Raw genomic sequence first — 26,212 nt, 5'->3', positions numbered from 1 at the left:
GCTGTGACAGGCAAGGACAGGCACTGGGCCTTGGTAACTGGGCCTATGAGACCGGGGCCGGCTCACGCCTTCTGGTTTCTGGGTTCCTGGGATATAGGCAGCAGCCAATCATACGAAGAAGGGTTGCCAGGACAAAGGACCAGTTCTTGAAGGACACTCTGGTCAATGGATTTGCAATAGCTTTTTCTAAGATGGTGTGCTCCCAATGAGGACCTCTACAAAATTAAAGATTTCTAAAAGCTTTCTGGCTACAAGTCAGGCATCCATTAAGAAGGGACTCTCAGTTCAATTGAAGAATTGATTGCCTGTTTCAAAAATCCTACCTCTGAGTTCACAGTGCCAACTGGAAGGTGTTGGTTCTGTTTTTTCTGTTGCACATCCCTAGAAAGTGTGGGAGAATGTCTAAAAACTTGCACTGTGTTCGTCAGTGTAGCACAGAAGACAGGAGACCCTGCACTTATATCACAGCAGATCTGGGATTGCCTAAAGAAGTAGACCCAAATGACAGTATTGATGTTTTCCAGGTGAAATGCGACTGTTTCTATTTATTTTAGTCCTTTGAAAGGTTACCAAAACCAGTTGTAGAAGTGTACCAAAAAAAGTAGTGGAACTATGGTCTCAGCAAGGGAGAGCGTAGGCGGAAGCATATTCCAGATGTGTACACATTTTTCAAATGAATCACTGGCAAGGTGTCAACCATCTGGACTAAAAACTACACTGTAAACAGGTTCTTGATGTTTTGTTAAAGTGTGTATACAGATTCCTCTGTCTACATCCCACAGTCTAACGGTGGAATGAAATGATGCACTTGCTAGCATGAGATTGGTATTTGGATTGTTTGTTCCTGGTCCAGTAGGACTCCACTTTATAGTATACATTTCTTTGTTGTGAGCTTGCAAATCATGTACACAATTATCTTGTTTCATGCTCCAAAACCTTCACAACAAGCCATAATTTAACATGTGAATACATATAAACTTAAACAACAATACATTATGTAAGCGATATTCAATCAACACTACAGCTAAGTCAATGCCTAGTCTGGGATGCTGAGGAAAACCCTTATTGATGTATTTTTATATCCAGTTCAGTACTCTGGATGACAACCCTTGTATAATACCCGCATCTTAGAATCCCCCTGACCCCACTGAGCCAAGAAGTAAGTGTGTTTTGCAAATTAAAAGGTTTATTTGGACAATTCAATAATATATATCTATCACACTTTATAAATAAATTGATAACTGATATCACACTTCAGAATATGACCGTGATCAACAATGGATAATTTTACAGGGGTACACTGATTTGGTTACTTAGGAGTAGTGTAGAGGATGAGGTAGCTGAAAATGCTTGATGGTTTCAAGGAAATGCAAGGAGGAATAAAATGCAGTACAGAAATAACTTGTTAAGATTTTAGCAAAAGGCAATATGATCACTTTTTCTTTTGACAATTCACTCCCCCCTATGCAATACAAGAAATGGAAGGAGAGCACACAGTCTTCAAGAATCCCACAAATCACACTTTATAATGCAATACACAGTTCCAGTTCCCCCAGCAACCTTAGAGAAAACAGGGATGAGTTTTAAACACTGGTGAATTACTTTAATGTGGTTTGCAAGGAAGTGAAAAGGTGCTAAAATTGCTTTTAATTCCTTCTAGAGGCTTAGGGTGATGATGGCTACTTTATATTAGTTCAGGCTCACTTTAACAATACTCTATGAATGATTAGCAGATTGCAAACGAATTTTAGCAAAGAGAAGCAAAAAGCTGGTGATTTCTACAGATGAAGAAATCGGGCCAAATCGCAAATCGCGGTAAAATTTGCAAGTGTGTGTCTCGCAATTACGGAAGAAGTATAGGGAGTAGGAAGTCGGTTCTAGGTTCGTTGGAAAGCCTAGAATCACAGTTTTAAAATGAGATAAGATTTCGTTCCTAGCCCAAACGGTTCAAGTGATACGGACGATTTAATAAAGGTAGATTTTCGGATTTAAAGTAAGACTCAAAATGACAGGTGACAGCTTGCAGCTGCAGAATTGACAGGTGACAGTTGTGCAGCTTTAAAAATGACAGATGACACAATTTCTAGGAGGCTGTTCTAATTAGGTTAAAATAGCTTTAATTAGATTATTTTAACTAAGAGATTAGGTTCTGCACAGTTCTGGCGGTACTCACAATATATTTTGGGCAGGAATGGGCCTCGCCACGGATCTGGTCAGGTTTTGGACTGGACTCTGGTTCTGGTCTCGGCACTTCACAGCGATCTGGGTCAGCTCTCTGGATACAGCGGGTCAATCAGGCACCGGTTCTGCTCACAGCGGTCTGGTTTGTGGTTCTCTCGGGTTCCGGATACAGCAGTGCTTTTTGGATACTGCTACAGGTTCTTGCAAAAAATCTTGGCAAAAATCCAAACAGCTTGCCCGGCTGTTGAATAGTTTGGTTGGTTTTGAGGCCTGCTGAAGAGGATTCAGCTTGTGGATTCAGGCCTCTCTGCTACAAATTCTGCAGTTAATTTCTGCTACAGGTCCTGGAGATTGATGGATTTGAAGGCTGGATCTCTGGATGTGAAGTCGTCGGTCAGCATGCTCAGCAGCAAATGGAATTAAATGTCCCTACCTGTCCCAGCAGTCTCTTTTTATGTGTTTTAAAAAGTGGGTGGAGAGGCCAGCATCCCTAAGCCTGCCCCTCTCTTGATTTGATAGGTCAATAGATTATTTGGTCCCTGATTTGGGAAGGGATAGTGTGTCAGAGTGATGTCATTTTTATGACCTGCAGAAATGACACTCCCCTGGTCAATGTGCACACAAATATATTCCTGATCCAAATACATATTTCCCAGGTACACAGTTGTTTGACATCACATACACACATCATATATTACTAAAGATAGTCCATGTCCCGACTCTGGCATTTCTAGGAGCTTGCATTCAAAAATGGCAACTTATTTTCGATTTTAGTTGGTTTTGCAACATTGGTTTTTCATCAAAAATTATACAAAGGTACATTTCCCTTCCACATATATCCCAGTAACTTTCCATGTCTCTAGCTTAAACACATTGTCTACAATAATCATAATTAGCGGGGTTTTGCCCCAGAACATGGTACTAATTGGAGTTTGGACTCAAATCGTGAGGGCATTTTTCAAACTAAGACTCTCAAAGTTGTACATTCCTGTCATTCGGTTACAATAAATTATCACTGTTTCTATAAAATATATATTTGTTGCAATTCAACCCCCCAAGTGTTTGGGTCCGCCTCCAGAAGTCTGGGTGGGTCAGTGATCACATGTCTCTCCTTGCTGGCAGAGGGCTGTTGGCAGGAAACTCTCAAAATTAACAAACCCCATTCAACAGAAAGAGCCTTTTGTGTGGGCTCCAGCAGGCTGCCTGGAAGTCTCGCCTCAATCAATCAACAGGGTCATGTGATATCATGCCTCCTGGTGTGGAATCTCTGAGGTGTTAAGGTTTCCCAGCCTCTTGGCATCTGGGAACAGCAGATGGCTAAGATGTCCAATTAACTAACAAGCTTTGAAGTCCCTGCCCCTCTTGCAACTCCTAAATACAGTTTCCCTGTCAGAGTTTAGACCGCTAGCGCCACCTTGGGGAATTTGTCGGTACTGCATCCATTTTTGAGTTGTCTTGAATTACTGCATTTCAATAGAGTGGTCTTTTGCTTGATAGTATAGGACCCTTGCTTAACATTGTTTTGATGGCATCCTTAGAGTAGAGTGGTGATGTGGAACCCCCCATAAGAAGGTTGTATCTTTGGAGTGGCCTCGTGCCAACTGCGCAGTTCTCCTATTCTGGCGTGAATGTGGGCGGCGATAGCTCATCCCCACATCCACCCAGTCTATTGATTTAGTTTGTTCTGGGATAGAATAATGGGCGGCGACAGCTCATCGCCACATCTACCCAGTCTATTGATTTAACATGGTTCAAAACCCTTGACAATTACATTAGACAACAATGCTATAAAGATACATTTGCTATATAAATACTTTCATTCATTTCATTTAAATTAATTTCTTCTTTACATCACAAAACCATTAATGGTTCTCATAGAGAACAAACAGACAGCACCTGTACCCAAAGTGTCACACAAAACTCAGAAAGTCTGACCACCAGTAGATCTAAACATATATTAGCCACAAATTGCATAATAAATAAAGATACTAATACTAATAATCTAGACAAAATTATCATCAAATTTAATGGAAACCATAGCTATCTTCCACACATGGAAGGTAGCTATAATTATTCTATCAGACGATGTATTAAAACATATATGCCAAAAATGGGATGAGGCAACATATTCATAATTATGAATGTAACTGCTATATTGGCATCTACATAGCGATAATAACTTAGGACATTCATTTAAAATATGCCTAATTGTTTCAAGGTTATTAGCAATATTACACAGGTGACAAGTCCTTTGGTCAATAGGCAGCTGCCATTGTGTGCCATAAGTGGCTCTCCCTGGCAGCTGATTCAGAAGCATCAGCATTCTAATCTGCGTACCGAAGGAGACGGGCATCCTGTCAAATATTGCTTTGGACCAGGGGCGTTGCTAGGGGGGGGCTAAGGGGGCTAAAGCCCCTGATCTTCTGGTTGTAGCCCCGGATAGAATCTCAGGAGCTACAGCCAAAAGACTAGCTAGCCCCCAGTCCCAACAGTTCCGACATCAGCATAGCCCCGGGTCTTTTCCAGACCTAGCAACTCCCCTGCTTTGGACTACAATATTTGTGAATGATCCCTTCCAAGAATACATAATTATGCAGTTTTCTCTTCTGCTCAAAATTATTTGTCCAATCTTTCATCAGATATTTCTTTGTAAGAGCTCTCTTGATAGCTCCATATTGACCACATTTCGAGCGATTAACTGCCCAATTCAAGGAGGAATAAAATTCCAACATAGTTTGTCATATCCTTTCATAATCGTGTCTTGCTCCAAACAAAAAATTCCTTCTCCCATCATCATTAGCATATTGGTGGGCTGATGGCATCTGGATTTCAAAGCTAATAAGCCTTTATAGATGTTAGACCACATTGTACCCAAATATATTGGATAGGACAAGACCCTGAAAGGCTAAATATTGAACGCCAAAAATGGCTCTCGATTTTGTCGAGCCTTGATAGATTGGTAATAGTGAGGGCTTCTAGGCCACATATAAGTACAGGTATAAACCATTGGCGATATATCAGCATCATTTCCTTAAAGGTATACCCTGCATAGCTTTGGACAAATTTGAGAATTAGATTAATGATGTGACTTGCTTGATGGGTTTTCCTCTCAATTAAAGATGCGTAGCATAATTTACTGTCTATCTCCACCCAAGACTTTTATAACATTGGGTATATTCAATATTTTCCCAACTAATTTTATTTTAAGGGCGGTTAACAGGCCTTGAAGATATCAACATTGTTTTCGTCTTACTAAGATTAATAGTCATGTCATATTATGTCGCAAAACATCCCAATTCCTCAAGTAATCTTTAATGTCATGTCATCAGAACAGGAAGCAAGAAGATTGCCCGTTGGATCCCTATTGTTTCCATTTACTTCATTTGTGTGTCCTTGGAATGTTTTGATGGGTCTATCTTGCCCCAATTTACAGACATGAATGCACATATCCGTACTGCAAGAAGCAAACGTGTTGTTACTTTGCCAGTCCACATTTAATGCTGGTGCAGAATGGAAAGGACATTTCTTTTTGGCTTCTCCTGTGTGTGCATCCCAAATAATTGTTGTCTTGTCTATACCTGCACTGAGAATGAAGTTTACTTTTTTATTCCATTTTAGTGCAAATATTGGACCTTTATGTTGTCCTAATGTGCTGGCAAGGTTTCCATCTTTTGTCCATATTCTGGGAAATCCATCTTCAACTCCACAAAGAATAGACCGGCATTGCACAGCTATCAAATACCTTGGAGATGCTGCTTGCTGGGGCTCCCCTCCTCTGCAGGCAGATGTCACCCTTTTGTTGAAGACATGAATGTTGCCATTTTCAGCTGCTGCCCGGGCTGGGAGGGGATTTGGGGGGAACAGGCGACCGGGTCCAAGAAAAAAAAAAGAGATTTTCTTTTTGTGATTAGAATGGGGAGTGGAATTGAGACAGAATGTAAAGCTGTCACTAAGAGAAAGAGCCAAATGGTTCGGCTCAGCCAACTGCTCTCAGACACTCAGCGCTGGGAGGGTGAACAGCCAGGCAGAAAAGGGGTGGGCTAGCAAAACAAGCTACACAGCACAACAAACCCACAGGTTTGGAAATCCAAGGTGGACCCATTTTCAATAGGGCAGCATGTAACAAGGTGTTGTGGCCGGGGCATGGCAATAATCTAAGTGACTAGTAACTGAGGCTTCCATTACAACTTGAAACTTGCAAAGGGACATGAATGGGCAAATCCTCTACATAGAATGCTGAATATGGTTGTAAAAGGTAGAGGAATGGGTACCGCTCCCGACCGTTCCTGCGCTCATTTCGATCACTGATACAAAATCATCTGTTGATGCGTCCAACCACAATATTTTTCCTTCAAGCCTGAGGGGCATATCTTTGGGTACTCCTAGGCCAGTGTGTCATTGTTAAGAATATGCGTGTCTAGGAGAATCTGTACGTGCATCTGACCATGTTTCTGCATATTTGTATATGTCAGTGTGTGCATGTATTCATAAGTGTTAATGTGTGCGGGGCGTGAATGTGTGTGCACTTGAGAATGACTACATTCGTGGATGTGTACTTATGGGGAGCAGTGTTTTGTGAAATGTTGGCATCTCTGAGCATGTGGAGTGGAACAGGGGATTAAGCACCTAATGCTATGCAAACACACCAGCCCTTCACCAGTTCAGCACACTGAGGTGTGGCCTCCTGAACCTCTTCAGCATTGACATGACCGCAACAGGGACAAGACAAACAGGTTCGTCATCTAACATTGCATCCTGCCATCAATGGAGAGAGCAGTGCGTATAGGTATGCTTATGGTTGGTCAAGGCACGCATAACAACATGCTTAAAGGAAAATATTTCCAGAAATTGTTTGCTGTCTGCATGGCAACATCTGGCATATATTATGCATTGAATGCATGTAATTTTCACATGGGCAATCCTCGAAGACGTTAAAAATTGGGTACATGTCAGCAGGTTTTACAAGGAAAGGCTGGCAGATGGTGAGCAAGGTCACCATAAAGAGGTTATTTCAGTGGCAGTATAGGCATGTATTGGCTGCAGCCAGGATAAAGAGGTAATTTGACAGTGGCCTTGTGCTAGAATATATTGGATCCAGCCAGCATGAATGTGTGATTTACGTTGCCATGCTTCTAGCATACCAAGCAACCACAAGGAAATTCAGGCAGAACTTTATCCAAGGCATTCGAAAGATTAGAATTGTTTGGGTCGGTCTCCCTGCACCCACTAAACTGAAAGTGAACGATAAAGACTTTTCACTCAGAGAAAACAACTCAGTATGTGTCCTTCTCTTGCCACATTACAATTCGTATACAAACAACAATCGCACATTGCAGCTAGGTGCACACAGACATATCACACGAACAGAGGAACGTAACTGCCCATCCATGTAGTTCTATCACACACCCTCATGTGAGTGGCTCACCCGATCTTGCATCATTGAATTCGAAACTGATTGATCTTGCATACTCGCCTACCGATTAAACAATTATTCAAGTGTCCCCACTATGACATTACATGTCATTGCAAATATTGGCCATAGGAAGCGTGACTTTATTCGTACAATGGCAATAATGTCCTATTTTGGGGATAGCAAGTATACTTTGAAAATATTTGCCCCCAGCTTGCATGAAAAAGTTTCTACTGGTGCAATAATGGAATAGATTGGGCAAAGAAAAGAATATCTTTGATTAGATTTATCCAAGCGCTGCATGGAAAGCAAATAACACGTCCTGGTGTGTATTAGTCAACATGGAAAGGTTACAAGGAAAGTCTTTTTTATATGGGGATGTTAGGCACGATTGTATGCAGTGCCCTTTGGGTGCACTGCAACAACCCTGACCTCCTGGCAATAGGAACCCAACCTTTCCTATAAGTCTTTACTACACAGGTTGGTAGCTCTTTACTACACAGGTTGGTAGCATGTGGAGCAGCCAGGCTTACCTCAAGAGGAGTCAATGTGAGCTGGAGGGGAGTTACACAGAGATTCACAGTGACAAGTATTCAAATAAACACTTTCACACACGGTTTCTTGAATAAACAATTATTGATGTATTTATCAGTCAGTTAGAATAAACCTTCATCAGAAGAGAGCAATATAAAAGCAACACACAAATACACTCCGAAACGACACACTCTTAGTTAAATCAGCAAAGACACTTTTGGGATGGCCCACAGTCACAACCTACACCCTCAGTTGACTTCAATAGCTAGGGTGCTGGGGACATTAATATCTTACTGTAACATTTAAAACATTCTTAGGAATTGGTCAAAAGAAAAGGTTATAAGAACAAACAAGAGATCACAGATATTCTTACGCAGGCAAATACTTTGGGATCCCCTAAGCAGAGTTATTTAGTATAACAGGTTAAGCCAAAGTCAATGGGCAAAAGTCTATAAACGCCGTAGCACTTCTGATAGGTGAGTAGAAAACATCATTGCACAATGTTTTAGAAGTCTTTGAAGAAAAGACGAATCAATGTAGGGCCACAAACTGTTTAGGCTTGTGAGTAGCAGAAGATGCAAGCAACTCTACAATAAGAGGTATGTTCTCTCAGACTTTACAGTACCTTTGAATTGAAGAAAAGTGCCGCAGATGACTCTTGTTCCTGTGCAGCTCTGCAGATCTCACTGTTCCTGGGCCTGAGTTGTGGGGACAAGAGGGAAGACTTCTGGGGACTCCTGCACTGCAATGGGACCGTCACTGCTCACAACCGGCAATCTTTAAACAAGTGGCACTTTGGTGTTCCAGCTCCTCGCGACTACCACAAATAGCAACACTGCGGTTCCTGGCTGGTCGAAATGGACTTTCCTTGCTTCTGTGGTCCCTCACTCTGTTGAGGGGGCTCATGCTCAGTCATGCCTGCTTCCTTGGAGTCTGGAGGATCTTCCTGGAGCTATTGGCCAACTTAAAAGCAACACACACAATCTGGTGTTCCTCTGCCTGGCTGTTTGGTTTCGAGCAGCAACTCTGTGGAAATTCAACCAGCTAAGAGAAGATGTCCAGGTGGCTTAATTTGGAGTTGATTGGTCCAACCAACTGAAGGGGAGAAGTCGTCCTTGCAGGGGCTTCTCTGTCGATACAAAATGTGGAGTTTCAGCACAGCAGCAGCTTCACTGGGCAAACCTACGGTCAAGGAGTTGCAGCATGCATCCTCTTCAAGTTCTTCTTCGGTTCCTTCGTCCAGTGGTCAACTCCGTCTTCCAAGCCAAAAGCCTTGCCTTTTATTCAGTTCTCTCCCATTCATTCCATCCTAGCTGTCAGTTACCCAGCAGGGTGGCTGTCCTTGCCGGACAGTCAGCCAGGCAATCACCACAGAGTGCCTTTGGGTCTCCTAGGAGACTAAGCACAGGGAGTTTTGGGCACCTCCCTCACTTCCTGCCCCCACCAGACACCCTGGAGCCAGAGGCGGGCTTCACTTATGAATTCCACCAAAGGCAAAGTGAACAAAGGGACCAAACCTGGCTTGGCGCGCAGAGTACATCTCAAGAAGGCCCTTTCCACAAAGAAATGGCGAAAAAAGAAGACCAGGGCCATTTTGACAATTAAACCACTGCCACCAGCCATTCACTAAGGAAAGGGTAACATAAAAATATTACATGAGAAGCTAGACAAAGGGGATACTAAGAAACCCCTACAGCACCCTATTGTAAGATAGTGTATGCTGGGTCTAGAAAGTTACAAATGTAAGTAAAGTCAATTTCACCTCACGGCTCGGGAAAACAGTAGTTTATCCCAGAGAAGGTATTTAAACCTTTGGGAAATCTGGTAGACTTCCCTGTGCCACTGCTCTGAAGGTGCTGTGTGACACCATGTAAAAGATGATCACTATGGAGTTTGTCAGGCTCCAGAACCAAAAGAAACACAAAGTTAATAAATCACTTTAGTACCCTGGCCCACAAGATCCGTGAGACCGGGGCACTAAAAGCATTTTTTGCTGTTCCGAAACGCTGCAGCGTTTCGGGACAGAAAAAAAAAAAAAAAAAGACCAAGAAAATGGCTGCCGGGGAAGAGAAAACAGAGTCTGTTCCATGGTGGCCATCGGGAGCAGATGCACTGGAAACACTTCTGTTCCCTGAGCGTCCGCCCCCGAAAAAATAAGGAGAAGAAGGTAAGTGGGGTTGGGATGGCAGAAGGGAGGGAGGGGAAAAAAGAAAAAGAAAGAAAAAGTACATGAGTCCCCGGCAGTGGACAATGGAAGCCTCCAGCCATGTGGAGGCTCAGAGCAGTCTCCACATGGCTGGAGGCTGCCATCGTCCCTCACCGCGGACAAAACAGGCAGAAGGTAAGTGGGGTGGGAGGGCGTATAGTGGTATGGGGGAGGACACAAAAAATAAAACATACCTGAATCCACAGTGGGGGACGAAGGCAGCATCCAGCCATGTGGAGGCTCAGAGCGGGGATGGCCCCGCTTCGAGCCTCCTCATTGGCTGAGGGCTGCCATCCCCCCACCGGGGACAAAGGCATGGAATCCGAGGGATTCCCGGCCGGGTAATGACCTGGCGAGGGACAATCAGAATGGTGCGTTCATTCTGATTGAGCCCTCGCTGGGTACTAATAGCTATATGTCCCTCGCAGCGGGGTAGTACTGACTCTGGTAATGCCCCGGGCCCTTTGTTAAGGCACTCGCTTTGCTCGGGCCTATAACTATGGGCCCTGGGGTATTACCTGAGTCAGTAATGCCCCCGCCGTTCGGGGCATATTGCTTAATTAAAATACATGAGAGAGTGGGAAAAAGGGTCTCACTCTCTACAAGTAAAAAAAAAATCAAGCCCTCAAAATCCAGCAGATTTGCTGTGTGTCTCTAAGGTGGAGGGAAGTAGCACATTTCTGTGAATTCTCCCTAACAAGGGGGTCTTACAATACACCAATAAGCAATGCCCTTAAGGTGCTTTGCTACGGCACAGTCTTTGAGAAGTGCACAATATCCATTCAATGGCTTGTTCCCATCTCAAATGGCCAGTGAGTAGTTTGTTCTTAGCTGTTAGGCCTCCCTTTGTGATATTTATTTTTCTATCAACAACTGAACATTTTAGAGCTCTGTTCTTCTTTGAGATCTGTGGGGAGGTCACGTGACAGGAGACAGCCTTATACTTATAGTACTTTGCATTGAGTTTGGTTTCCCTTGACTTGAAGGTTGAAGCCTCTTGGCTGTTGAGCAAGGAATATTGTTTCCGAGTGGCACTGCTGTCCTCATCAACACAAACAATATGCTTGCATCAAGAAGTAGACCAAGAACACCAGTGAGATCGCACTCAGGTGGGTTCATCACTCTCAGCTCTTTCACATCAAATATAAGACAAATCTGCCACCCCACGACCATCGTAAAATGGAACGCAGAACAGTGACAAAAAGTCATCATGATGGGTGACGGCAAAACAGTAAATGGTCGATTCGAGTGCTCATGTGCCTACTATGTCATTTTAAGTCAAACAAATTATCTAGTCTTGGATAGTACGCATGGAATCAAAACTTCTCTTTGAATGGTATATAAAATGTTCTAATTATTATCATAGCAGTTGGATCTTAAATCGATATTATTTTTATCATGTATTTACATAATTTTATTTTGTATTTTTAGAGCGCTGTAGCCCGCAGGCATCAGAGTGCTTTACATAAAGACAAGGATGACAGTGTGACAGGACAACATAGAGAGAGGATCGAAGTGTCACTGCAGAAGAAGAGTTGAAGTCAGGGATCAAGGACTATTATTTAAAGAGAAGGGTTTTAAGCTTCTTTCTGAAGCTTAGGTAGTTTGATTCTGCTCTCAAGTTAGTGGGTAGCTCATTCCACCTAGTGATTGTGTTGGAGGAGAAAGCCCTACCCTTTCCGTTAGCTCTTTTTGATGAGGTAACGAGTAGGAGACCTTTGTCCTTAGATCTAAGGGCGCAACTTGGCATGCGGGGGCATCCCCAAACAGACAACGATGGGCTAACGTCAGTGATTTAAAGATGATACGGTCCTCTACAGCCAGCCGATGGAGATCTCTCCTGTTGCCTGTGATATGCTCTCTCTTAGATTTACCTGTGATAGTTCTTATGGCATTATTCTGGATTACCTGGGACTGTTTCAGACATTTGCCACTAGCACCTAGCATCAATGAGTTTCCGTAATCCAGCCGTGAGAGGATGGTGGCTCTGGCAATGGTTGTACTGTTTTGTTGACTCAGCAGAGGCCTAATACGTCTCAGGAGTCTTTGGTGGTATTGGCAATTGTGTATAAGATAAGCAACTTGGGCTTCTGCTCCCAGTGAAGCTTGCAGATAAACACCAAGAGTATTAACTTTTTCATGCACTTTAATTGCTGAATCTTTGCTCGTAAAGGAGGAATAAGTGATGTCAAGTTTTTTGCTGGCATAAGACGAGCCGAATGTCATTAGCTCAGTCTTGGTGCCATTGATGCACATCCAATTTGTTTTCATCCATCTTTCGATGGAATTGTATATGGCTGATAGCTTGTTGCTCTCCCTGGTGTAGTTCCCACATAACTCAATGATTAGTTGCGTATCATCTGCAAAATTTGTAAAGAAGACCCCATGTTTGTCAGTAGGATACATAAACAGAATAAACACAAGTTATAGAGCAGTGGGGAGAAGCTTACACCGTGTGGCATGCCATAGTCCACTGGCCTAGATGAAGAGTTGTGATCACCCCAGATGATCTTCGAGCATCTGTCTTCAAGAAAAGAGGCCACACAGTTGATGGCATCCTGGGAGCAGTTTCCCGATGAGTCCAGGGACGCTCGGCACTTCCGATTATCTAGCAAATTGAAAACTGCCGCTAGGTCCAAGAGAATCAGCAGACCTGCCTTGACTTCGTCCAGAATGCTTAGCATCCAGGACTGAAGGTCCAGCAGCGTGGATTCTTTTCTGTGGTCTCTTCTGAAACCCGATTGTTGTGGGTGAAGGAGGTTGTTATTGTCAACATAGTCCTGAAGTTGGCCTGTTGCAACTTTGTCCAATATTTTTAAGAGGAAATTACAATTTGTAATTGGGTGGAGATTTGAGGGATCCTGTTGGTTGAGTCCTGGTTACTTAAGCAGAGGTGTAACCGTGACGGTTTTAATTGCCACTGGTACTGTACAGTCCCCAAATGAGGTAGTGACCATTCTGCTGAGGTATGGTGAGACTGTTTCCATGTTGTGCAGTACTAATTTAGGGGGTATTACGTTCTCTGAGCATGAGGTACAATTAATGTTTTAGAGTACTTTATTCATGTCCTCTACAGAGATTGGAGTAAACAGAAATTTCGGACCCCGTATTTGTGGGGTTTCTTCTGATGTAAACGAGGGACACAATAGGTCATCAACTTTGTATCTTGTTATTGTTTCTCAGGCTTTTATGATTTTATTTTGAAAAGCTGTCTGGACCATTTCATAGTGTTCTGTAGACGGTTGAAATGTGGGAGAGTGGCTTGTTGGCTTTTCAATAAATTTCAAAATGTTTAATTATTTTCCTGTGGAGTTAGTAGCAGCAGCAATCTGGTCAGAGTAATTATTTTTTTGTGTTCTGTTAGTATTGTTCTGTATATGTTATCCAAATTCTTCCAATTCTCTTTGTTAATCTCAGTGGGATCTTTGAGCCACGTTCTTTCTAATTTCCTTTTCTCTTTTTTAAGTTTAGTGGTTTCCACATTGAACCAGCTTTTAATAGGGGCACGGTGATCAAGAAACTCCTGGAAGTGGCTATTGTAAGTCAATACTATTTTTCATACTATTTTATCACACGAGTCTTCATCAGATGTGATGTTCATGATGTGGTTGCTTCCTTGTGATGAAATAGTTGGCGTCATTTTTCTTAGGTTTCTACCTTGTACCATCTTAGGTGTGTTATTAAGTTTCTCAACTTTGTGTTTTGGTGTGAGTCTGGTTTCTATTTTGAGGTGGTTTGTCTATATGCAAGGGAAAGTTCCCAGCACTGACATGTCCATGTTGTTGGTTATGATCCAATCTAGCTGATTTCCTGATTTGTAGGTAGGGTCTTTGTTTATCACTGAACAGGCATAGTTTTGTAAATCAATCTCTAGATTAATGGCCTCCTTATCTGTGGTATTCCCTCTCCACTTGTTAAGGTCCCCAAGAAGTATTGCCCCTGTATTGGGGCCTTTTTGGTTGTTCAGTAACTGGGTTAATTCATCGTTGAAGTCTGAGACCAACAAGTGTGGCCTATAGATGACAATAATATTAATTCAATTGTTACGTGTAACGGTCAGTTTAAGTAGTAGGATTTTGCATCCTGTGCAGTAGATGGGTGAAGGGAATAGCTTGAGGTCTTGTCTGGCAATTATGGCCACTCCATCTCCTTTACCTGTTTCTCATTTTTTTAATCGATGTTGTAGGGACAGCAATGTCAATGGTAGGCTCCATGGGTTCTTGTAACTACGTTTCTGTAAAACAGAGGATGTCTAGATCGTCTTAGATAATATTGTTGTGAATTTCTTGCACATGTTTGTTGAGAGATCTTGTATTTAAGAGGACAATTTTGATTTCAGAATAATTAGGGGAGTTGTTTGGAGATAATTGCCTTATTGGGACCTCTCCTGGGTTATCAGGGCTTACTGTGGTCGCAATGGAGGCAATCATATCGGTGCCTGGAAATATAACAGCTTCATGTTGTTGAGTAATTGACAATTCGGTATCACCTGCTGTGACGGAGGTAGGTGGTAGTGGTGATTCTATTGAGGGAATGGAGATGCTGTCAGGTGTGGGAGAGCCATAAGTGTCAAGTCTTCCTTCTATATAGTGCTGCATCAACTGCTGGTTAAGTGATTTGTTTGGGTCAGCTGGTGCCAGGTTTTGATGTAACCCATACCTGAAGTAGTGTTTCAAGAAGATGCATGGGTCAAAGCAGAGTTTTCCATCAAGTGCCGATGGACGCAGTGGACCGGCGTAGACCGGCTTGTCGCGGAAGCGCCAGCGCTAATGCGTCTGACGTTTCCTTTAATGCGAAACTGGTGCTACTGTGAACTGTAGTTCCCAAAGGTCGTAGGATTTACTTCAAGCATTCTAGCTTGAGCGGGATGCTAATGCCTTGGTGAATGGAACAGCAAATCAAGATCAAAGCAAGCTGGTGATGCAAGTATAGCTCCACGGAATGCTGGAGTTTAAATATCCTCCAACATTCACAGAGTATGTATCAAAGTTTTGTGTCAAATATAATTGCACAATATAACTGTTCTAATCACAAAGAAATTAGATTGACAAAGCAGCAGCTATGCTTGATTGCCGAGCTTATCCTAAGTTACAATATAACACTGTTCAAAGTGGAAGTAAAATGGTAAATATGGCACACTGCATAGCAGCATCCTGCAAGGGGACTGACTAACCTTGAGGAGCTGGGGAGTCAAAGAATGTTAAATAATGGTCTGCCAGGACTGGCATAGACTGGCTTGTCGTGGAAGCGCCAGCGCTGAAGCACCTGACGTTCCCTTTAATGCAACGCCGGTGCTATTGGGAACTGTTCCTCCCAAAGGTCATAGGATTTACTTCAAGCATTCTAGGTTGAGCGGGATGCTAATCCCTTGGTGAATGGCACAGTAAATACAAGATCAAAGCAATATTGTGATGCTAGTATAGCTGCCAGGAATGCTGGAGTTTAAATCTCCTCCAATATTCACGGAGTACGTATCAAAAGTTTTTGTCAAATATAATTGTGCAATAGAACTTTTCTAAGCAGAAGGAAATTAGATTCACACAGCAGCAGCTATGCTCGATTGCAGATCTTATCCTAATTTACAATATAACACTGTTCAAAGTGGAAGTACAATGGTAAATATGGCACACTGCATAGCAGCGTCCTGCAAGGGGACTGACTAACCTTGAGGAGCTGGGGAGTCAAAGGATATTAAATAATTGTCTGCAAGACTGCCGTAGACAGGCTTGTCGCGGAAGCCCCAGCACTGAAGAACCTGATATTTCCTTTAATGAGAAGCCCATGCTACTGGGAAATATAGTTCCCGAAGTTTGTAGGATTTACTTCAAGCATTCTAGCTTGAGAGGGATGCTAATCCCTTGGTGAATGGCACAGGAAATCAAGATCAAAGCAAGATGGTGATGCAAGTATATGCTGGAGTTTAAATCTCCTCTACGTATCAAAAGGTTGTGTCAAATATAATTGCGCAATAGAACTGTTCTAAGCACAAGGAAATAAGATTCACACAGCAGCAGCTATGCTCGATTGCAGATCTTATCCTAAATTACAATATAGCACTGTTCAAAGAGAAAGTACAATAGTAAATATGATGCGCTGAGTAGCAGCTTCATATGAGGAGACCGACTAACCTTCAATATCTTGATTGTGGTAACATCATGTATTGGTTGAGGCACTTATGGTTACATCGATATGTTGGTTGTGTTTGCCGACATGTGTTTCAACTGTAAGGTCTTTATCAAAGCAAACAATTCCTTAAAAGTCCTAAGCTGCTGATGAGATGAAATTCTCGTAATAGACTATAGTCTTGCTAAAAAGAGTGTGGGTGCAAACTGTATTCTTATATCTTGTCATAATCTCTTTCTAGTAATTGTAAGCAGCTTATTATGTTCATCTCTGAAATAATATCATTTTACAGACTGACACTGACCTCCCTACACAGTTACTTTAGCTAGCTTGTTGAGCAAGGCATCGTCAAAAAGAGCATATTTATCGTCGCTTTCAAAAAATGACATCGCTGTTCTACTGGATGTATACATTCTTAACTGGTTGGTTGCTAAAGGCACCTTATGATAATTCCCACATTCTGGCTAACTTATTTCTGGTTCTGGAATGGAAACTATATTTGATTGTTTGCTGCAGGCTGTAACTGCACTTTTCAGCACATTTTTGCTGTTTGCCTAAAACTAAACTATCAATGTACTTAGATGTACTCGCATATTTGATAACGTGTCTATAAGCTTATCTATGCACAGAATAACTCTTAGTAATAAGTGTGTCATTGACAATGAACTTGTTATGTTATTAATGTTTCAACAATTTTACTTGTTTCATCATAATGGGAGCTTGACCATTGTAAATTTGATGTGTATGGCTTTATGGATCATTGATCCCAAATAAACTCAGGGCCTCTTTACAAGTATGGAGGTAGCCATGCCACTCTTAGCGGCATGGCTACCCCCATACCGGGTACCGGGTCCGGGTTCCTTGAATGGAGAAATACCGGTCCATTCCGACCTTGGAAGGCCCGGTATTTCCCCATTCAAGGAACCCGGACCCGGTATATCCCCATTCCCATTTGAGCCCCAATTGGGCTCAATGGGAATGGGGAGGATGCTAACAATGGGCCTGTTAATGACGAGCCCGTTGTTAGCATCCTGCTCTGCTCGCAGGACCCGCTAAGGACTCCTGGTTTTACCAGGCGTCCTTAGCGGGACCCGCGAGCAGACCTCGTAATGAGGCGGTAGGGGGTTAACAGTGTCACAGCTCTACCGGCGCTGTTAACCCCCTACCGCCTTGGTCGTAATGAGGCCCTCAGTGTTTGATTGATACCCCTCATGTTCCAATCATTCCACCAAAAGGATTTTCAGGTTACAGGCTAACCTGATTAGAGAGTGGAAGATAGATGTTGTAAAAGGAAAAAGTATTAATCTAGAAATTATAATAACAAAAATAAATATGTAGCTCAGTATGTTTGATATAATACTGAGGGTACAGCAAACAGAGATAAATGGCATGCTAAAGACTGGCTGAGGCACTGATTCCAAGATGGCTCTCCAGAGCTCCACATGATACCCAAACTGATGCTACAATTAAGCGACTTGCCACATTCCAAGAAACATTTATGGTGTCATTTCAAGATCAATTTACTCTCTAAAAACTGACCTAGAGCGGTCATTAGTGGATAGTAAGGGAGCTGTGGCGGAGCTGGACAAATGCACTGACACCAACGAACAGCCAATTCAACATGTGGCAGAGGAGGTTGAAAAGAACAATGAACTTTTGGAACATACAAATCATGCCTCTCAAAATCTGTAATTACAAATTCAAGATCTGGAGAATCGTTCTTGAAGGTCTACCTTTCGCATCAGAACCCTTCTAGAAGATGTTGCTGACCAGGACTTGAAACCTACTGTGCAGAGCTTGATTCAGGAAGTGTTGGGCACCTCATCACCAGAATTGGTCCTGATAGAGTGTGCCCATCGTATGGGTCCCAGACAACCTGGTTATATTCAAAGAATGGGAAATGTTCTAGTGGCCATGTCGTCATACTCACAAAAGGAAATTGTTTTGCTTGCTACTAGGGGGCATCCTGTGATACGAGTGAATGGAAAGGAGATACAGATCTACCAGGACATTGCTGTGACAACTTTACCAAAGAGAAGGAATATCGGGCCCATTACTAAAGATATATCCAGAAAAAGCATCAAATATAGATGGACCTTTCCTTTTGATCTAGTCTTCACATACAAAGGCATGCAAAACAACATTACTACACTGCAGGAGGTTCTTAGCATCGTGAGTCTTGATGAAATTCTTGGAGGGTCAATGGTGTCTAAAAAGTGGCCTTCAATTATCATACACCCATGGTGCTGGTCGAAGGTATCGAGTTATACTCCTGCAGAGGTGAAGGATGGCCCTCGGGACGGGACTTCTTAGACACTTTTGCTTGATTGGTCGGTTTCCTGACACCATTAGTACTTGGTTTGTTGGGATACAGTTATACTATGCAATATGTTATCCTTTGGGAATAGGTTTTTTTTCCTAGGTTACTCCAACAAGAGATTGGTCAAAGGTCTGGTAGGTAATTCAGAAAAAGGGGGGGGTGGATTCAGAGAGGGGGTGAGAGAGAGAAAATCTTTATTCAGAAGATATACATTTTCATCCAAGAGTATACAAGTTAATATAATACACCAATACCAAAAAAGAAAAAAATTATAATAATTTAAACCGACGTACGTGCTATATAAAGTGAACAAACATCAACAAGTTGATAACTATCTACACAAGATAAGGGGATTTTCAATGTACAAATTCATACTTTGAACAATCAGTGGGTCAGGAACCCACTGATTGTTCAATAGGAACAAAAAATAGGAACCTGGGGGGTGATTGAACATGTCTTACACTGTGTGCCCTTAATATCCGGAATAAAAAATATTTCCTAGGAATTACAAAAATAGAACAAAAAAATATACAATGCTGTAAATCGTTCCTATCATTCCCAGAGCAAACACACCTCCTTCCAGTAATACAACTGTTCAGCAAGGAGGGCACCATTTCTTCTGTAAACAGCACATTTGCCCTAAAATGTACAATAATTGCCCTCTTCTGTGGGGTTATCATCCATTCGAGATAGCCCTGTCTAGTGCTTGGTGGGGAAGTGTTATTTTGATACAATTGCACATTTTGCTTATGCAGTTCACGTTTTACTTCTGGCATTTGCTCTATAAGAAAGGAAGCTATCCACTAGCTCGCTTTTAGAGGCCTTACCGACTACTGATTCCTCACTAAAAAGTTGTGTAAAACCAATTGTATGGAGAGATAGTTTGATATAATTTAGCCAAGGAAAACACCACAGCAGTTAGAGGTCATTATATCTTTCACCAAGTTTGTGGTCACTGACAAGTGTGTGGGATCCCAGAGGAGTAGCCAAAATGTTAAGGGTTGTATTGCTATAAGATCTTCCACATAGGACAAATCACGTTCTTCAGGTGGCAAATACTCAGGGATACACAGCGACACACCAATTATTTCCTTAGGAACTGATTTTCGGTTACTTGGGGTTTGTTAATGAGATCATAACCCCACCCAGCTGCACTGTAGGTCAGTAATGGTGATGATTTGGCCGAATACATTTGTAAAATATGATCCAATGGTAATCCACCCAATCTTGCGCCATACTTCAGAATTGAGCCATTGATTTGTTGTTTAATGTGTGAAGCCCATTTGTGATCACAGGACATTGTTAACCCTAAGTATTGAAACGTAGTGGCCTATTCAAGGTTTCTTCCTTCTACAGACATAGCATTCCCTTGAGGTTTACTATGTCCAACCCACACAACCTTTGACTTTGCCACGTTAATATTCAGGTCTTTCTTGCTTATGTAGGTGTTAAATCCATTAACCAGCGTTTGAAGGGCATGCTTCCTTCTGGCCATCTGAACAGCATCATCGACTAACAAAAGTATGCATATCTTCTGATCGGCCATCCAAGGAACATCCCTCGTCAGATCAACCAATATATTTTGAATTTATATAAATGTTGAAAAGCAGCAGGGCTAATACACACTGCTACCGCACTCCGCAGGCGATTTTAAATTCTTGCATTATTTTGCTTTATGTTCCCATTCTCACACTTGCTGCCAAATTTGTGTGCATTTCAACCAACATTTGTAATATCTCCTCTGGTATACCCATTTACAGTAGTACTTCCCACAGCTTGGCATGATTGATACAGTCAATGAATTTTGAATTTGAAAGGTCCATAAAACCCAAGTAAATCATTCCCTTACAACCGCAAACATACTTGTCCAGAACTAGGCTCAAGTTTAATGTTTGGTTGACTGTACCAGTACTCTCACATATGCCATATTCGTACTCCAAGAATATTTGGTTCCCTGAGACCCAGTTGGTAGCAGGCTGGATCGTCTCTGTCCACCTTCTTGAAAATCGGGACTATAATTGCCCCACTACATGAATCCGATAGGGCCTTCAAATGCAATATCACATTAAATATCAAGGTAACAACTGGCACCCGGATTGCCATCTCAGACTTGAAGAACTCAGTTGGGATGAAGTCCTGGCCTGGTGATTTACCTTTAGCAAACCCTGCAAGCGCCATAGTTACCTCGTCCATTGACACCACCACACCAGAACTGGTACTGGGAAAACAATATCGAGCAATTCTATCTCGAGTACTCTCCTTCTTCTCAGCAATTGTGTTGTCATATATTGTCAAGAAGTTTTTTATCCACTTGTCCACTCCTACCAAGCCGGCGTGCCCATTCGCTGATGTGTCATCAGCGTGTAGTCCGTCGGCAATAGCTCTCCAGTAATTGTTGGGAAGGGAGCAAACCCATCCTATCGCTAGGCGATATAGGGTGAGGCAAGCCCCTTTGGAAGAACTATAATAGATCAGGGGGCGGAGAGTGTCCTAAAGATCCCCACACAATAATAATATTGTACACAATTTAGATGGTTAAACATAGTGCGCGCATTTAAGCAGACGGCATTTTGCAGATATTAAGTAACTGCAGTCAAATCATAGAGCCTGCATGGCCATGCAATTTTTAGTGTTAGACACAGGCCGCGAGCTTGAAGGGGAAATCTGAAGAGGCCCAAATGATGATGAGAGAGGCCCATGCAGACAACCTTCACAGAAACCCTTCTTTGTTCTAAAGTTGTTGCCAATATGTTTGTTCTAAAAAGAATGTGCCCTGCAAAGCCACAAGACAGTACTAGGTGCCTTGGTGTATGTGTTATGCAATACTAGAACCTTAGGCTAGTTACAATAACTCCCGATTGAATAGGTTTGGAGGTCTTACCTGAGCAGACTGATATGTTCAACGGGAAAGCAAATGCTGAGCTCAAGAATCTCCCCGACCAATGCGTCAACCTCTCAACCGGTAGGGAAACTCAGCGTGAGAGGTACGCACCAGTCAGGGAAACCCTCTGGGGAAGAAAACCCTGGTCGAGCGCAGGATCCGAAGATTGGAGTGTGGTTTGAGTGTGGTTCGCAGGCTGATGACTCCTATTCGATCATGGCGTTGAGTATCGGAAGACTGCTTCTGGAGAGGGGAGAGATGAGAAGCGAAGAGATGAATAGTAGCAGTACAGGAAGGGAAATGGGTAAAAACAGGCAGGAGACTGATTTCCCTGACCTCTTAACCAGCCGGATTAGAAATACCAGGAGAGAAGCCGAGAATACGGGACACAGAGAGTGGTAACTGGAACACTAGTCTGTAAGAAGAAAGTAAAGGTAAGTAAAATCAGATCCTAAAATACTCGAAGAAGGAAGGGACTTGGACGAGAGTTTTTGTTAATACCCAGAATGCAGTAACTCGAGAACTCCGAGGCAGCGTATCAGAATGAGACGCTAGATGAATCCGGGGAATATGTATCTGCCAAGAATGCTGGATAGAGGATCTGGAAGGTCAAGAGAAGAGGGGTTAGTAACGGTAGAGGTAGAGGCTTTACGAAGGATTGAGATTGCCTAGTTGCGAACTCACGGAGCATCCGCTAGCACAGTAGCGACGCGAAGAGCTGGAAGTCTCCATGGCCTATGAAGAGTCACGTGAGCGGTACGCCGTACCTCTGGCGAACGTGAGAGGACTGGAACGGCAATAGCGGAACCGTTCGTACTGCGATCCACCATCTTGGTGGTACCATTCCGAACGGAACCGCAGAGCCGGCTTCTAGACCAAAGGGACCAGCGCTTCGTGAGTGTAACAGTATGTGTTATTACAAACAGGCCAGAGCAGGCCTCAAATCCTCACCCAGTCAACTACGTGATATATCCCCTATGCCTGCCCTAAATCCGAGACATCACAATCAATTCAAATATACTAGTTGACCCCAGACCACCGACCATAAACCAATGAACCACAAAAGATCTAAGAGCATGGTCGTCTCACCTTTATTTCGTAATGACATGGTTTGTAATGTGAGGTACAGGGAGGGATACATTATAGTTCAGAAGTGAAGGTGGAAGCTTTGGAAGCCGAGAGACATGATTGGGATGAGTGAAGTATGCGTGGGTCAGTGTGACCTCGAGACTCCACCTGTGCCAGTCTTCGAGAATGCCAGGAGCACTGTATAATGATAGAATAGCACTATTCACAAATGTAGCTAATTGCTTCTTTGGCCTTAGTTCCCTGGAGATGATGAGCCCAGCAGACCACACATGATGGAAGACGGACGAACTTGGATGGGACCAATGACCTTGTATCCTCTATGCAGCACACTGACCATGTATAGGGTCACACCATCTAGCCATGCAAGTTTCCACTGTATACAATGATGTGACCTATGACACTGTGTCTCCTTTTAACCTTCTGATTGTACCCTTTTTTGGCACAATATTCAATGGCATCAGAGTTCTTTGCTGATGCACCTATTTTTGTAGAAAAAAACACTTAGTCCTTGCAAGAGTTTCTTTGGCCTTTTTCCCTAATGGGTTTTATTTTTTCTGGTGTGAGCGTTTAGAGGCTTCTCTTCATAATCCCTCAGGTTGCTCAGCATCACCGCTCTCTCTCTCATTTTGACCAGGCTAACTCTGCCACTTCTAATTTCATGGTCTTTAACGTGTACTTGTTAAATGTCATGCTGTTGGTTATTTCTTCTTGATCTCTACTTTCACACCAGAGTCCTTGCAAGAGAGCTTGTTTCGCCAGCCTACATTTTGCATTGAACCTTGTTTGTCTCTTCAGATTGAGTTTCGATCAAGTTTTCATCTAAATGCATGATATTTGGCATTGAATCTCTCCAAACTCACAATTTGAGCGCATCAGTGGCACCTGGGTGCAGGCATTTCTCCAGGTTGTCTATAATTGTATGCATCACCCTAAGCAAAAAAAGTTCTGGCTCCAATTTATCCCACTGCAATGTGTTATAGACAGCAGTTTAGGCCCTTCTGACTACCAATGGAGGACTATCATTCCCATTCCTTTTCCATACTGTCAGTAGAAGGGGATCATGGTCGCTTTCAATCCTTGGGACCACCTGAAAATCCTTTACCCAGTGCCAGTTTTCAGTACCCAAATAATGTAATGATCATTAAAATATTAAATATCATTGAACGATATTTAATATTTGTGAAGGTGTGAAGGTGTGCTTGCCTGGGACATCGGATATGAATCGCCCATTTACTTCTCTCAACCTCAAATCAGTTAACACATCCATAAATGTCTTGCCCCTATTGTCCACATTAGCCTCTATCATAGATGGGGGATAATGCTGGCTGCTATAGCCTCATCTGTGGCACAGTCATCAATGCAGGCAGTTTCCTATTCTTAAATTAAAATCGCCACCGACTGCAGGTCTGGTGTCCAGTGGAGGGCCTGCATGATTTCCTACAGCATCCAAGACCTCCGCCCACCTTTTCAACGGCCCAAAGCCATTGCTGTCACCTGGTGCATTATAAAAATTGACTTCACGCCACGCAGTACCGTCCACCAATTATACATCTCCAATCAGCAATGTTAAAGAGGTGAAAAATAACTGGGTCTCTTTTACCCCTGATGAGTGTGCCATGTATGTGACCAGACCTCAATAGTTCCTACCCCTTACAGATGTTATTACTTCTACGCCGTAGACCGCAAAATTGTCCATATGTGTCACATCCAAAGCCCATGGGCCTCATTATATGTTTGCCAGTCTGGAAACAACAGTACCAATAAGCTTGCTGGTACTGTTGTTTCCGGACAGGCAAACTACGAGTTCTGCGAGCGGGTGCCTTTCATCCCGCCAGGTCTGACCTTTTGGGCCGAACGGCAGCTGCGTGTAGAACTCGTCGGATGCACCAGCACCATTCATGAATGATGCCGGTGCATCCAGCCTCCCCATTCCCATTGAGTCAGTGGGACTCAAATGGGAATGGGGAGTAATCATTTCTGGCGTCTGAGAATGGGCAATTAGCAGGTCTGCCGGGGCTCTAATGCCAAGGAAATTCATGACTCCGGTGTTAGCCATGCCGGCATTTACCGGCATGGGTACGGCCATGGTGATAATGACCCCCATATGTCTCGTGGAATAACAATATATCTAGTTTCCCTAAAAATGACACAGAATCAGAATTCCATGAGAGAATGTTCATAGAGCTTGTGACACAATTATCAATATTACGGGCTAGACGGTGGAGCATGCACAATACATTCATGCAAAGTATCCTTTGCTTTACTTTGAAATGCATGCTGAAAGGTGTTAGGCAGAACTATATGCAGTACCCTTTGGGAACACCACACACAATTAAGACTACAAGTGACACTACAAATTCACCTTTGGTACAAGCCTGTGCTACACAGTAAAAGTGGTAGCGATGGCTGAGCAACCAGACGTATCTCAAGAGCAAGTGAACAGTATCAACATTTACACAAAGGACAGCAATTACTATGATTCAAACAAACACTGACTCAAGGTTTCTGAGTAAAAGTATATACATTTATTTACACATCAGTTGTATAACATTTCACTAAAGTAAAGCAGTTCGAAAAATCACACTCATAATACACCACACCATTCCCAATAGTTTCCAGACAAGTTAAGCTCATAAAGGAAAGCGGGAGCAAAATGGCACTCTAATAATTAAAAGGGAGAGAAAGACAAAGTTAGGCAGAATTTGACCAGCACCAACAGGTAAGTAAGCAGGGCAATCTGCAAAGAGGAACTACAGTGATGGAATCAAATCAAATAGGCTTATGGCCAAAGTCAATAGGACAAACGTCTTTTGCTCAAAATCACACAGTTCAGAGTAGTTTGCAGTTACGTCTTTGCCAAGAGTTCCGGACGAAGTTGGTTGGCAGAAAAGTTAGTTTAAAGAGTAGAGAAGGACAAGACCTCGGATTGGCGAAATGTTTCACACACCTTCACTGCGGCTGGACGAAACGAACAACCGGATTGTTGAGGCGGACGTTCCTGGCAGTTCCTGCAGGCTCACAGTTCCTGAAGTGACTGTCCGACTGATATGAAGTAGGAAGACTGCAGGGTCCTGCACTGTTCAGGGAAGAAACCAGTAGCAGAGCAAAGCAACGAATAAAAGGTGCGCTCCTTAAAACCCAAGCAGGGTCTGACTTTCCTGGCTATCCGGCCCACCTTAGCTCTGTACAGCGAATTCGACCAGAGGAGGGAGTCCTGGCTTGGAGTCTGGGCGAATTGGTTGGTCCCACCAGTTCAGGGGAAAAAGATTCAGGGATCATCTTCTCTGTCGTTGGAGTTCGAGGATTCAGACCTGCAGCAGGACTTCACCGGGCGGTTCAGTCGTCGTAGGGGTCCTCTTCCATCAGCTCCTCATTGGTTCTTTCGTTCCAGTGGTGACTCTGCCTTTCCAGACCCAGAGACCTGCTTTTTATGCTGTTTTCCCCTATTCACACAGCCTGGCTGTCAAT

At 43.0% G+C, this 26,212-nt stretch overlaps 1 pseudogene; it reads right to left on the bottom strand.

The window, feature by feature from the left end:
- Nucleotides 1-566: 566 nt before the first annotated feature.
- LOC138533475 (F-box-like/WD repeat-containing protein TBL1XR1 pseudogene) lies at nucleotides 567-24,800 on the bottom strand (annotated as a pseudogene).
- Nucleotides 24,801-26,212: the final 1,412 nt, after the last annotated feature.

Source organism: Ambystoma mexicanum, chromosome 1p (assembly GCF_040938575.1).
Source record: "Ambystoma mexicanum isolate Mex_15411 chromosome 1p, UKY_AmexF1_1, whole genome shotgun sequence".
NCBI classification, from domain to species: domain Eukaryota; kingdom Metazoa; phylum Chordata; class Amphibia; order Caudata; family Ambystomatidae; genus Ambystoma; species Ambystoma mexicanum.
Note: the sequence above shows the minus strand (reverse complement) of the source record. Positions and strands in the feature narration are given on the sequence as shown.